Genomic DNA, 15,691 nt, shown 5'->3' with positions numbered 1-15,691 from the left:
ATAGAGAACCAAAAAAATATTAAATAATTCGTTGTGAGAAGTTAAACCCTAAATGTTTTAACAATAAAAATTTTGACATATCTGTTTTTAATTTGTTGAACTACTGTTATCATATCAAAAAAGAGTATTTCAAAGTTAATTACAGGATATTATAAAGTCTCATACTTATTATAAAAATGCATTCACATTACTAATTGGCAGTTGAGAATCTAAATAGCATAGCATAGCATGTCAGGCAGGAAACAACGCATAGAGCCAGCCCCCAATAAAGATAACACTTAATTAATTAGTCTAATTATTTAGACCAACCAGCAACATCAGCAAACAACAAAAACACAACAACAACAACAAGCAGAAGCACGTGTGCGCTGCTGACTCATTTGGCATTAAAAGAAAGGAAAGTCAAACAAAACTAGTGCCAAAAATTTGGCTAAATTTCAGATAGAGAGAGTGAGAGAGCGAGAGAGAGGGAAAAGGGCAGACTGAAAGGGATGAATGAGAAAAGAAAACAAAATGAATGAAATAAGTCAAGAGTGCTTGCGTGGAGCGTGTTAAACAATAAAATACTCGTTAGCAGACGTTTGAATATGCGAAAATTCGATAAAACCAATAATTTGAAAAGAAGTTTCAATAATAAAATTAATCAGAAAGAAAAATATTTATATTTTACCGAATTATAATGTGAATGTTATATCAACTACATATTTGAAATAAAAAATTATTTAAAAAAAAATTGACCATATTTTATTAGCCAAATCTAAGAAACGTTTTACATTGAACACTTTTCTAGATTACTTGAGGAATGACAGAAAATGACTCCCAGCAATATTAATTCTCATTCCGAGTTATTTCATCACTTTTTTGCCCACTTCGGGCTGCCAGCATAAAGAGCAGCCATGGGAATTGAATTGGGAGCAGCAGCAACAGCGATAAAAATGAGCAAAAATTATTCAGAACGCTTTGTGGTTAACCGAAATTAAATGGAATTCTAGTGAACTGAACGCGGTTTTTTTACTTACTCTCTCTCTCTTTCTCTCTGCATGTACTCTACTACTACATTTTATTAGCTATTTTTTTCAATCTAAACATTTAATTTATTTCTGTCATACGCGCACCGCAAACATGACAAAAACAAAAACAGTAAAAAACTGATAAGCGATTATACAATACGTGAGGGCTCGAGAGACTCGAACTCGGTCTGCGACTGCAATCTTTGACGACTTATCAGCAAGTGCAAACACACAACAGAAGCTACATACTTATAAAACTCTACAGCTACATATCTACTATATCAGTTTAAGAAAACTCAGGCAGAGAGTTTTACGAAGTACGAAATATTGCCTTGGACTTTGTCATTACACGACTCCGACTGCGACCCAAATTTGTGTTAAATTTTCAACTTCTACTTTATTTTTAGCACGTCTCGGCGATAATTAACTGAGGTGAGAAGAGTGCAGCAGAGAATTCTAGGAGAAACACTTTGAAATTTGGCAACACTACGCGGTGAAATTTGGCATCGCTGCACAGTGAAAACAAGCAACGTTGCATTTCAATGAATTAGTTGTATTATTTGCAAAGAAACTACGCAAATCAGAGAGATTTACCAAGTACGAAATATTGCCCTGGACTTTGTCATTATACTATATTTTTTTAGGCACGTCTCGGCGATATTTAACTGAGGTAAGAAGAGTGCAAGAATTCTCGGAGAAAAACTTTGAAATTTGACAACACTGCTGTGAAATTGGGCAACGCTGCACAATGAAAACAGGCAACGTTGCATTTTGAAGCATTAGTTGTATTATTTGCAAAGAAACTACGCACAACTTCTTTGGAGGCCTTCGAATCGCACCCATTTCTCATTGAGCTCTGCTCTATTTTAAATTTTATCGATCAAACTGCGTTCGCATTGAACATTCACATACACAATCACAAATCACATTCGCATTCATATTCCCAATTACAGCCGAAATGGAAAGCAACAATCTCATCACAAGTTACGCTCTTTGTTTTCGAGTTTTTTTTCCCCCATTCGCGACGCTCTCTTGAAAGTGGCTCAAAATGTTGCTATAGAAAGTCTGCATATTTTTTATGTTACACACACTTATTTGTATACATAAATAAGCATTATGTAAATAAAAAAAAACTAGTTAAGTATAAATTAGATAAATTTAAATTACATAAAAGTAAATCGCATACATTTCGGAATTTCAACTGTAAAAGGCATTTAAATTCCCCCAAACTTTACATCTTTAATTTTTGATAAAAACAACACACACAAAAACACAGACATACATACATACAACATTCTTTAACCCACTTTCAGTGTTTACACTGTATAAATGCATATTTATGTTTATAATTTACTTTAGTTTAATTGAATTTAATTTGGAATTTCTGCTCAGCCAGCAGCTCAGCCAGCAGCTCTGCATTTCTCATGAAAATATTTATTTCGCTTTCACACCTCTCTGCCTTCTTCTTCTTCCTCTGCTTCTTCTACTTCGTCTGTCTGTCTCTGTTTCTTCTTCATGGTGGACTTGTTTTGAGTTCATATTTTTGTTTTTGTTACTCTCACTTTAAATATTTTCGTCTTCTTCATTTTATTGCCAACGAACGCAAAACATGCAAGCAAAAGTAATTTTTGGAATGTCAATGGATGTTTTTTTCTTATACCCTATTTTACAGTTCATATGCATAAAGGGGATAAAGGTTTTGAGATTGTAATTAAAATGTGCAGAAAATTAAACATATTCAAATATATAGATGAAATATAGTATATCTGTTTACAAGATTAAAACAAAAAGCTTTTTTAAAAATAAATAAAAATAGCAGCAGTTTATCAGTTTATTTTCTATCACTTGTGACGTCACAACTATTAAGTAGCCTGACACAATTTGCTTAAGAGCCTCTTAAAATAAAGCTTTAATTATTTAGTTTTGAAGTCCCGCAATTTATTGATATTTTTTGTTATAAATACAACTTTGTTTGAAATTTTGAATCCTAAGTCAAATTTTCAGCTAACATAAAATCTAAACTGCCAAACGAGTTAACATAACATATGTTTACATTCGCTGTTAAGCATAGATCTCTTTATTCCCATGTTAACTCTATTAACAGAGCCATAACTCTGCTATGCTAATTGCAGTTAATGTTACTTCCATAATGTTAATTAGCAGATCTCGCTTATGCTTATTAACAGCGTCATAGACTTATGTTAAGTTGGCAATTAATAAACTAATTAAACAAACACAATTGCTGACCTATTTTTTGGGTATGTGGGCGACATGTGGCATTCGTTGGCATCAATTTCACAAATCAAAACCCAATTTGAAAAATCAAATCAACAACAACTGTTGAGAGAGCTTAAAAAAACAAAGCGAATAAATAAATAAAACAGCGAAACGAAGAATGAAAGAAAGAACGAAAATGTAGGCCAAAGACAAACAAAAGCGGCTACCAAATTGCATTAGCCAAAATCACAGCTAAAAAACTTTTGAAGCGTGAAAAAGAAGAAGACACAAATAACAAAAAGAAGGCAACGCGAAGAAAGAGAGGAGGAAAAAGAAAGCAAAAAGTGCTGAAAGCCAGAAAAACAAGAAACATGTGTGCAGCAAAAGCAGCAGCAGAAACAACAACAACAAACAAGTCAAACATAAACGGCAAGCAACAACACAACAACCTTGACAACAATTAACACACACATACACAATGACCGCACTCACTCTCGCACACATATACAAATACGAAGAAGAGCGCTTGCTCGCGTTTTAAGTCGCGCGCGTGCAAAAACGCAACCGAAAGTCGCGCCTCCGAGGTAATCAATCAATGTAAGCGCTTTTAAACGCACCCTGCGATTGAGAGAGCGAGATGCAAACAGTGACTGAGTGAGCAAGTGAGAGTATGTGTGTTTGTTTGTGTGTGTAATTGGTATTGATAAATTAAGCAAAAATGTGTCGAGAATCCAAAAGCAGCTTGTTTAATGAAGCGCAACAGAATGCGAACAAAACTCACACAAAAAGGGGCACAACAAATCTACATAATGATATTAAATCAAATTACAAGCATAATAATAATAAAATGTTTGCCATTTTGCTATTTGTCTGGAAAATTACCGACTACAAAATGTACAAATTCTCTTTCAATGCCAACAGCTGTTGCTACATATCATAAATCAATCAGTCAATCACACAGCACAAAAACAACTCAAAATTTTGTTATTGCAATTTTAATGGATTTGTAATGAAGAAAGTTGCAAGGCTAAACAATTATTGCAACCTTCCAAAGTATACAAACAACAAAACATATTGTCAACAAATTTCAGGCTTCTTCCTTTATAGTTTCTATAAGTTAAGAATTTGGTATATTATAACCTTTATGGTATATTACGAATGTAGTACTTAATCGGCTTACCAAATGTGTGTATATTTCAGTATTTTTGCAGTAAAATACCAAATATTATATTTTGCTACATAAATCAATCAGTCAATCACACAGCACAACAACAACTCAAATTTTGTTATTGCAATTTTTATGGATTTGTAATGAAGAAAGTTATATAGTAAAATGTATTGAAATTTTCTTAGCGTAAAAATTAACTAGCCATATTGTCACCAATATGTTGTTTCATATTTCTAGTTCTTATAGTTTTCATAGTTGGTGATATCATTGGAAAAGTTCAAAATTTGAGAATTAACTCGAATGTTTATGTTCTTCTCATTTTGTATAATGCCAAAAATATACCAAAAATCCTAATACCGAAATATTGATCAATAACAAAATAAATATAAAATCGAATATTATTTGCCTGTATATAAGCTATTATAATATTTTTAAAATATTTTTATGTTTTCTTTATATCTTTTAATGTTGCTTTATTATATATTTTTATTTTTACTTTATATATTTTTGATTTCAATATATATTTTTATGTTTCCTTTATAATATTTCTTAGATATTATAATTTTTATTTATATCTTTTAATCTTTTATTATATGTTTTTATTTTTGATTTCTTTTATATAATTTAATTTTTGCTTCATATATTTTTGATTTATTTATATATTTTTACGTTTAAATTTAATTTTTTTTATGCCTTTTATATTTTATTTATATATTTTAAACATTTTTCATAATATACATTTTTATTAATGCTAAATCTAAAATATTTATTTTTCAAAAGATTCGCCAATAACTTTAATAGCTTCTGCTTGATTTCCAAGTGAGTTTTTCCTCCTTTGCCGCTCACTCAGACTTGCTTTCAAGCCCTTCCCCTGCCACCGACCCCGCCTCCATTCATCTCCCTCTGTGTAGTTTTTGTTGCTAGTTCCCTTTTGACTCGCTCGTTTGGCGCTACTTTGGCGGCAAATGCTTGTGTACAAAACACATGTATGCGATGCGTGTGTTGTGTGCTCTCTCTCTCTTTCTCCCTCTCTTCCGCACTCAGCGGGTTTTGTCCTCCTTCAGCAGTTTTCTTTCTTTTGTGCTTTTTCATACACTCACACACCCACACATACATTGCACGCTCTTAAGTTGAGCGCCTAAAACGCTTCAACTACACAGACGACAGACGACACATCCCTTTTACTTTGAAATGCAACATTGAACTGTCAACTGCTGTGGCACACAACTCGCAACCCGCAACTACACCTCTTCACTTCTCCTCCCCTCCCTCTTCGCTCCACCAACTCTGCCTTTTATATCCTCATTGCATTTGGCATGCAATTTCCAAATGCAACATCAGAACTAGGCAAAGGCCTACAGACTGCCTCAATTGTGGAAAGGAGAGGGGGCGAGGGCGAGGACGAAAGAATCCTGCTGCTCCTACTCGACTCTCTTTTCCTCGACTTTCCTTCTTTCTTTCTCTTCTGGCCACAGAAATGTATCTTTGCATCTTTACATCTATTGCAACTTGCCAAGCCTTGCATATTGTTTGCTGGCGTCTCTTTTTATACCCGCTACCCATTTGGGAGAAAAAGGGAATGATGATTACAGGAATAAAATAAAGTGTCAAGGAATTCTCAATGCTCCTCTTTACGTATCTAATGCAATTCACAAAAATCTGAATATTCCAACCATTAAAGAAGATATCAAGAAATTTAGTAAGAAATACATCGATAGACTACATAATCATGAAAATAATTGAAAAAGACTGAAGACTGTAAAAATACCACATACTCGATTTCCCCAATAGATAAATCTAGCAAACTGTAAAGATGTTATATATAATATAATAGCAGGCCTCATTGGATAACTGCTATTTCTGTGAATTTAATATTAATTATACGATTTACCTAAGCTTAAAAGAAGCAAGTGAAAAAAAAGGAAAAATGAATAAATAAAAAAGGAACTAAGCAAACACCATATTGAGAAGAATATGATATAACATGAGATCCATAGCCTTAAAAGTATATACATACATTTTAAATAAAGTATTGTTTAAGCCAATAAAGTAGAATCTTTCAAAAACTGGATCTTAGTTACAAAATTGATTTGATTTGCATACAAAATTTCTAGACAAGAATTCATTTTTTTTTTTTTTTGATTGTAACTAAACTTTCTTCCATCCACACAAATCGCCAACAAGTTCATTAGTTAAGTAATTTTGGACAATCTTAATAAATTCTGAGAATTTGATAAGGAATGGATTATAAACTTGCTCAGGAAACAATTATCTGGGCTTTAAATAAGATCATAATAGAATCTTTCATATAATCCAAATAATTTGATTTAAAATAAATCACAATCCAAAAGCTTTTTGAAATTGTCATGATTCAAGTTGTCAATGAAACAAATCTGATTAGTAATCTTTTATTCCATTAAATATAATACCAGGTATCTCATAGTCAACCACATAAAATAATCATTTATATTATCTAAATAATTTGGATATTAATAAATCACAATTCAAAACCGTTCTAGAAATTTCATTATAAACTAATTTCCACCCTCCGTTTCAGTTTACTCTAGTTTTCTATTCCATAAAAATGTCTACCAGGTATCTCGTAGTCAAGCACATTCAAGTGTAACTCTTTCATTGCTTCATGCAGCTGTTGGGAAGCAAAAGAGGTTTTGTCTCTTGGCGCTTAGTTTGGGGCAAGTTTAATGGCGGCTATAACCCAGAAATTGCATGAATACTCAAGTGCTGCCCCTCCACTCCACTCCACTCTCCTCTCCTGATTTCCCCCCTATTGTTGCTGATGCCGATGCTGCTGCTGGTTCTGGGTTTCTGGCTTTGGTTCGCTGTACCAAAAGTCCAGTGTTGCTTTTCCCCCGACTTGGCCTCGTACATAAATCATCATTGCTTTTCAGCTGGCGTCCTTCTCCAGCGCTGAAGTTGTCCTCGCCAGCATACACACACATATATATATAAATTTATATGTATATAGTATATCCTTGTGTAGACTTGAGCCTGCGTCCTTCATGCTTCGTCCTGGCTTTGGCTTTCATTGCAATGCCTTTTGTTTTTTTTCGCTTCAAGTGGCAGTTTCTTTTCGGCATGTTGCGGACTTCCCTTCCTCCCTCAAGCCCTTCTTGCTTTTCTTGGCTGGTTGGTTACTCCGCCTCCCTCCCTCCCACTCTTGAGGACTCGTCCTTTGAAGTTTTGTTTATGTGCTGGTCGCTTGGCTGCTGATATTTTATAGCCTCATTGGCGGCAGTTTCGCCTCGGTTTGAGCGCTTTAATTGAGCGTGTACTTGAAGCCAGCCCTCGTCCCACGGAATTTTCACTGCGGCTTTTCCAGGACCCAAGCAGATAAGACACAGACTCCCCCCAACTCGCCCATCATAAGGATAATGTCGCTACTTTGCACCTCCAAAGAGGCGTATTAATTATTAACAATGCAGCATTGAAAACATTCCTCTTAGTATAATCTCATTTTGCCAAATCGCATAACTATAAGTGATACAGTTTAGGAACTTAATTGAACAAGATTTCTCTTTTTTGTTTCAAATACTTCATCAAGATAATCAAAAAGAATAAGTAATAAGTAAGCAAATGCTTTATGCAAATTTATACGAATTACTTGTATTCATTTTTTAATTTCGCTAGACAATACATTCATTTCAAATATTCCACTTATTAAAGCAGAAAACCTGTTATAATTGATTAAAGAAATTGATTAAATGCAATTAAGCAATCATTATCATACTTTAAACAAAACAATCTCAGATTACAATTATTTAAGACTATATTCAAAAAATAAATATTATCTTGACACTGAATTTGCGTAATATTCGAATTTAATATCGATTAAATAGAAGTAAATGCAAATCAAAACGATATTTTACTTATTTTATTGACTTGTTCAATTCAAGTTACCGACTCATTAAAGATCTGCGTTAATAATGCCACAGATTAATCATTTCACATCACATTCACAGCAATTACTAATCATAAATCATAAAATACACCATTCGATAGTAATCGATAGTACAGTTTTCTATGAAAAGCCTCCCCCTCACATTAATCCACTCATTTTCCCTTTATCAATGGCACACGTGTCGTATACTTGATACGTGTCCAGTCATTGTAAGAGTTGCGCTTTGTAATATTCTTTTCCCCAACCCAAAGTTTATTAACTGTGTCATTATGAACAGCTTTATCATCATCCTGTCATAATCGATAAACATAATCAGTAGCCGAAACTTGAAATCAAATTTTCTTTGCAAATAATACAACCCCCAAAAAGAAAAAACGAGGAAAAGAAAAGTAAAGTGGATGATTCAAAAAGTTAACCAAGTTAATAATAAGCTGTGTAAGGCCATCAACAGCTTTGAGACGATGCACGTTTCATCTGCCTGATAGTTGCCAACTTTTGACGCTGATTAATTTGTGTAGAGCAGGACAAGAGATGCCACGAAACAGAGATAGCAAGAGAACTACAGGTAGAGGTGAATGGAAGAGAACAACGCATTGATAAGCTTTCACAGTTTTCGAGTTTTTGACCTGATAAGCAAAGAAAAAAAACTTGCCTTTTATGTTATCTTACATCATTGTGGAAATATTTTTTTTTTTTTTTTTTTTTCTTGTTCACTCGACATTTTTGCACGTTTTTCGCGCGTTTTGTAGGCTTGACTGTTGTTTCTCTTCTTCTTATACGTGCTTTACTCTCCACATTATTGTTTGCTTTGCTTTTTGGCTTAGCTTATCGCACATTTCATTTACATTGACGCTTCACATTGTTCTTTATCAATAGCCAAGAAGTTTCATTGTCTCGCTCTCTCTATCTATCTCTCTCCGAAAATTTGATTGAATTTGCTACTGTTGTCGCTTTCGTTTGTGTTGATTACAAGTAATCGATAAGTTGTGAGCACAAGTGGACAAAATACCGATATTGATTGCTGTTAATTACTTATTATTGTGTGGAACAGAATGTTCACACAGTTATCGAATTGTAAATAAATTAATTAGATTCTTAAAGTCTTCGAAAACTATTTGCTGAACATCTCAAATAATATATCGATAGCTGTATATGTAAGCCAATTATCACTTATCGCATCTCCATCAAAGCAACTTCCTCATTAATTCAATTGACAGCGTGCGTCTGTTCTTTCCATCTCTCTTTCTCCGAGCTTCTCTGCATGATAACCAATTTGCCATAGAATCTATCATTTTATCAGCAACAAGATTCAGCTTCACCTGTTATACTCACACACACGCACACACACACACACGAAAAATATTAGCCGCAACCAAAAACTTTAGCACATTTTCATTTCTTTTCAACGCGCGCTGCACAAAAAAACTAGCGTAGCCAAAAGAGAGGAAAAGGGAAGCGGAAGTAACAAAGTTGGAGCCACTCACAGCAGGAGAGTGACAAAGAGAGAAGGAGAGAGAGAGAGAAAGGGGAGCAAAGGCGGGAGAGGCACGTAATTTAATAAAATGCCAAAGTCCTCAGCTGCACATTGCAAGCCAGACAGACAGCGACAGACAAAATAAAACGAAACAACACACACACACACACTCACACAAGTTTGAACAGTGAGCAGTGAAGAGTGAAAAGGGAACAGTGGAACAGGGAACAGAACGTGAGAGCAGCGACTCATTGAATCACCTGCCGCCCACGCGTGAGCTGCCCGCACATAGACACACTCACACGTGCTCTCAATTTAAGCGTGTGTGTTTGTGTGCGTTGAGGATTTGTTGGAATGGAATTGCAATACAAGACAAACAGAAAAAATAAAGAAGTGAATGAAATGAATGTCCGTGTATCGGCATCGACATCGGCATCGACTGGGGCATCGGCATCGACTGCCTCTTTCTCTGCTTCTCACATTACAGTTGCCAATTCAAACTGTGAATTATGAGCAGAGGTTTTATGCTTCTCGTTTTTGTTGTTCTTGCTTGGCAAAGGCTGAAAGGAACAAGTTATGTCTGTGCTTTATGTTCCTTTATAAGCTGTCTTACTGCTTATTCCAAAGGATTTTACACACTTGCTAAAGACTTCGAGAATATTTCAGTACTTCTCCGTAATAATATCAATTATACCAATGTCATGCAACAAAAATTTATTTATTTCCAAAATTCAAAATGTTATGCTAAGCAAAACCAAATAATTTAAATCAATGGAAATTACATCAATAGAAATAAGTTGTAATTCTAATAGTGAAGCGTATTTTATTTTATTCTAATCTCTCATTGTGTTAATAAAAAGGAATCAAATATGTATTTAGTTATTGAATGGAAAAATACTTTAGCGTCTTACATTTAAGCCATGTCACATCTCTATAAGCAAACGCAGTGAGATCAGCAGTATTTTGCATTCCCCCAATTTCTCTCACTCTATTTCTCTGTTTCTCTTACACTGTCGCAGCAGCTACATGCTGATTAACACTTCATTTTGCATGCAAAAACTTCCAATCACCGACAGCAACAACAAGAACAACAAGAGCAACAATTACAGCAGCAGCAAAAGCAACAACAACGATGACGACGGCGACAGTGTGAAAAACGTGTCGATGCATGTGCGCCATGAATGTCAACGCACAGAAGAAGAAGCAGAAGCAGCCAAAACAAAACTGAACTCAAGCAAACAATGAGAGAGAAGGAGAGAGAGGCGACCAACCACCCACAGAGCAAAAGCCATTTGCCATTGCACTCTCACTTAGTGTTTGTGCTTTATTTTGTGTAGAAATAAATGTACATACATTACATTATACACAAATAGCTATTTGTATTTGTTGTTTTTTCACAATTTCACAAAACGTCTATTGGTTTTTATATAGTTTTAAACGTTTTCACATGTTTTTGCATCATGCGCATTAGTTTTAATGGCAATAGCCAACATAAAAATCCCATAAACGTCATACTATTATACTACTACACCCCTCCCTACCATCCTATTCGCACTCCACACAGATGCAATTGATGCCAATACCCTTTGGAGTATAACTGAGGCGACGTCTTCGTCTTGCTCTTTGTCGGCGCACCAACAGCAGCTTTTGCTGCTATCGCTCTTCTCTCCTACTTCCACTTCCTCTTTCTTTTTAGTTTTTGATGCAATTTGTTTTGGTATTAAAATCGCATTGCAAGCGTGCCAAATGCATTATAAATTTATTACAAAAGTAGTTATCGATAAGATTCGTTTTAATCTGTAATGCAATCGATAGCACAAAACGACTACCTGGTGACTGCAATGAGATTATTATGTATATCGATAAATACGACAAAAGCCATTTATTTTACACAAATTAATATCGATAAGCTTACTATACATAAACATACACAAATTATATTCAGAATCTCATTTAAATGTTTTCAAAGAACTTATTGCATTTTCATAAAATTCGCTGAATTATTTTTCGTAGAAATAAGATATTGTAAATGGTATTTAAAATGCACTCGCTGTAGAAAAGTAAGAAACAAAACCAAAATTTCATTGAAAATTACTGAAATATAATATCAATAAATTTATTTTGAAATATGTCTTTTAATTTCATGCATCACCAATCGATAATTAATCAGCCAATACCATTTTGTCTACATCACTAATTGTGTGTTTGCATTCTTTCTGGGCGTATTATCTTACGCGCATTCTGCTTATTTAATTGCATAGCAACCGTTATAAATGTAATCCGTCTCCCTCTAGAATTGTAGCGCCCAACCACACACACACACACACACACACACACACATGTCCTTGCTTCACATCTCTCGTTGGCACTGTTTTATTCACATTTCATTTGAATGCAAATTTCTACGTTTTTTTTGTGTTTTGTATTCAATGGCAAAAGAAAATTCCACAAAATCCAGCAACAGAGCAACGGGAGCAGCGACGTTAACGGCGACAGCGACGCCCACTTAAAGCAAATGGATACGCAAAGGCAAGACACACACACACACACATACGTAAGTAAATTTAGCATCCGCACACATGTTGTTGTCGTTGTGTTGGTGTTGTTGTTGCCGCCGGTTGTTTTATAAATAAACGGCAACAAGCTGCTCGCAGCTCACGCGGCGTCAAAAATAGACAACGAAGGCAACCAAAGAGCGCGTAATCAACACAGAGAGCAAGAGAGAGTGAGAGAGTTAAAGTAAAGTAAGAAGAGAGCGAACAACTCTGGCTTTCTCTCAGAGCATTGAATTCAGAGTCGCTATTTTTACACATTTATTTAATTTATCGACAAGTATTTGACAAGTTTCAATTGTTGTGCTATTTTGGGAAACCCAAACAATTACAGATACTAACTTGGCTTTAATTTGGCATCACCTGCTTTTTGCTTTGTATTGGCCAAGGGGCGTGGTTACTTTAATAATTATTATTGTAGTTATTTCGGTTGTTGTGTAGACAACAATATAATTGTGCAGCCACAATTTATGGCCTTATAATTGCCGACGTCTTTTTTTGCAATTTGCTATTTTTAACCCACTTTGCTTGCGGTTTTTTGTTGCTCAGTTGCTCAGTTTCACAGCTTCAGCTTCTTCTTCTTCTTGTTTTTCGTCACCATCTTCTGGTTTTCTGCTGTTGTTGTTTCATTTTTGCAAAACAGTTGTTTTGTTTGTGGCATTTTGTCATGCCTTGCATTCGCATATCTTAATACACTTCACAAAAGTCTTCTGAATATTATAAAAAACAAATTTCCACAAATCTTAATCTGTAAAAATTGGATTTAATTTTTAAGAAAATTGAAATCAATTCTAAAATATTCTCAAACCATTTTTGTTGTTTATTTTTAGTAATTCTGATTTTAAAGCGTATGCCATATTCGACTTTGTAGCTTTGTTATTGCTCTTGCTTTGTTGCCTTGTGTTTCGACTCGTTTCGCCTTGTCGCCTGATTTATTTAGTTTGGCAATCAAAAGCGTTAAGCAAATTTTTTTGATGAGATTCAGTCGCATGCCGTTAATTGGGCATAATGGGATATATCTTTTCCTTGACGATTGACAGATCAGAAGTGTGTGTGGGGAATTTGAAAATTCAAGAAATGAGTCATCAAAAATCACGTATACGTTATTGCTGATAGTTGAAAGCAAAACGTATAATTTGTTGAAGATAATTTAGTCGAAATACAATTAAAATATGAAATAAGAATTTATGAAAGAATCACCAATTACATTTTAAATAATCCATGGAGCAAATTTTAATTTAAAATACTGTATTTACCAGATTATTATAATATATTATATTATATTTTCAAAGATGAATTTAGTTGAAGTACAAATTAAGTAAATCTCTAAAAAATTGTTTCAATGAATCACACTTTTGATTTGAATATTATGTTAAACCCTTGGTGTAAATATTCCTATAAGATATAGTCATCAGATTAACTAGAAAAACATTACTAGACAACCTGAAATTTAAGTTGATCATGACCCAATCGTTTTTATAGCTACAAAAGTCGCGTCTACGGCAAGTTTCTTAAGTATAGCTTTATAACTGAGCGAATACTTGGCATAGCAACAGCTGGAAAGAATGAAAAGCGGATTTGATTCAGCTCAGCTGCATGTTTATTTAATGCGTTACACATAACTAGATTGCAAAACTATAACATAATAAAGAGTTTCCGACTTTTATCGGTCAGTGCAATTTTCTATAGATTTTCCATTCCTATCGCGTTGCGCTTCAACGATTCTTGTTATATTTGACCAAATAACAAGCTTGACAGTGAAATTCATGAAATGCCATTTTCAAATGAAATTAACTCGACTTTGATTAGTTATCCAGCTGCCATCAGATGTATTTATTATTTGCAAAATAAAATAAATAAAACTCAAACAAATTAGCTGCAAACATTTTGCACGCAAAGTAAACATTTTAACAGCAATTACATTAGATGTGTGTGCAGTACATACATTCATTACATTTGTAATGTATACATTCATAAATGCATGTTTAGAAGAGCACATCGAGTCAATTGGGGGTTTTACACCGCTATTCTTCCCCTCCTCCCCCCTTCGCAACTCAATCAATAGACATTACAATAACAAAAGCGACAAAAACGTAACAGAAATTTTCAACTAAAAGCCACTCAACTAATAAAATAAACAAAAACAAGGCAAATGCGTGGCACACTCGACGTACGAGCGGAATTGAGAAGGGGAGGAGGGGGGAATTGCTCTTGCTTGCACATTGCGGCATTTTGTTGTTGTTGGTGCTGCGCCTATAGAGAGAACTTACAATGTAATCCACAGGCAAATACACATGCACATAACTGCCTCTCTCTCACACACACACACGCACAGCAGGAAGCGTCGACGCTGGACGACAGTTTATCGATCGTCGACACACACACACATACGCAATAAATGAGAGCAAAGCAGAGCGAGGTGCTCCACACTCTCGCACTCTCACACATACTGACACACACACGCTCGTAAATATTTCATGTGCAAGCATTGCATAAATATTTCATTTATGTTATTTTTGTTGTTCTTTCTTATTGCTGCGCTGCTTCAGGTGCTGCTGCTGTTGCTCAGTAAAATGTCGTATTAACACCTAATTGTGGCAAACGAGTGAGAGCGAAACAAAACAGAGATAAAAGCAGACGACAAGAGAGCAGAGAGCAAAGAGCAACGAAGACAGCCCCAAACATTCAAATGTTGAGCCTCTTCTTATATTGGCTTTGTTTTTGTGAATGAGAGATGTCGTAGAAAAACTACGGCAAAAAAAGGCAATAATAAAAACGACAAAATCGCCACAACGTAGATAAATAAACATTGTCAATTATTTATTTAAAATTAAGAAGAATGAAAATGATTATGACAAATTTTTTAAATTTAGGAATCTCTGGAAATTCCTTAAAGTGAGACAGAGAGAGAATTTCTTTATTTGTAGTATTTTTTAGTATTTCAGTATTTAGTTAGAACATAGGAATCTTGACACCTCTTTATGAATGATATTTTACATTCAAATTATAAAATTTAGATATAATATCATCTTTTAAAATAGAGCTTTCAATGCAATCTTAATTAGTGAAATTATGATTCAAATAATTGAAGTTATGAATACCGAATGGAAATATCTGCAACTGGAATAATGCACTCAAATATAATTACAATCTACAAGAAGTACTATGTAATTTTCGTATCAATCATAAATGAATGAAATGAATGTTGTTGCTCATGAATGCTACACACACAATTAAGTGAAATAAAACCCAACCACAACAACAACAACAGTAGCAACAACAATTATCAACCTGACTGCATGTTATGCTCGGTATTCCCAATGCAATCAGAAGGAGGACAAAGCACAGGAC

At 34.4% G+C, this 15,691-nt stretch overlaps 1 protein-coding gene and 1 long non-coding RNA gene across 10 annotated transcripts in view; one reads left to right on the top strand and one right to left on the bottom strand.

Moving 5' to 3' along the window:
• The window catches only part of LOC133835255 (fibrinogen-like protein 1), a 150,125-nt gene that overhangs the window by 67,388 nt on the left and 67,046 nt on the right, over nucleotides 1–15,691 (top strand). The gene's annotated exons all lie outside the window — the stretch shown is intronic.
• The window catches only part of LOC133835289 (uncharacterized), a 115,162-nt gene that overhangs the window by 82,969 nt on the left and 16,502 nt on the right, over nucleotides 1–15,691 (bottom strand). The window contains exon 3 of one of the 5 annotated variants that reach the window (XR_009893540.1): nucleotides 2,435–2,590. The exons of the other annotated variants lie outside the window; for them this stretch is intronic. This is a non-coding gene — a long non-coding RNA (uncharacterized LOC133835289). Of the gene's footprint in view, nucleotides 1–2,434; nucleotides 2,591–15,691 lie in introns of those variants that run through there. 5 annotated transcript variants of the gene reach the window in all.

The sequence above is a fragment of the Drosophila sulfurigaster genome, chromosome 2L (genome assembly GCF_023558435.1).
Source record: "Drosophila sulfurigaster albostrigata strain 15112-1811.04 chromosome 2L, ASM2355843v2, whole genome shotgun sequence".
Classification (NCBI taxonomy): domain Eukaryota; kingdom Metazoa; phylum Arthropoda; class Insecta; order Diptera; family Drosophilidae; genus Drosophila; species Drosophila sulfurigaster.
The sequence above is the reverse complement of the archived record's forward strand: the minus strand, read 5'-3'. Positions and strand labels throughout refer to the sequence as shown.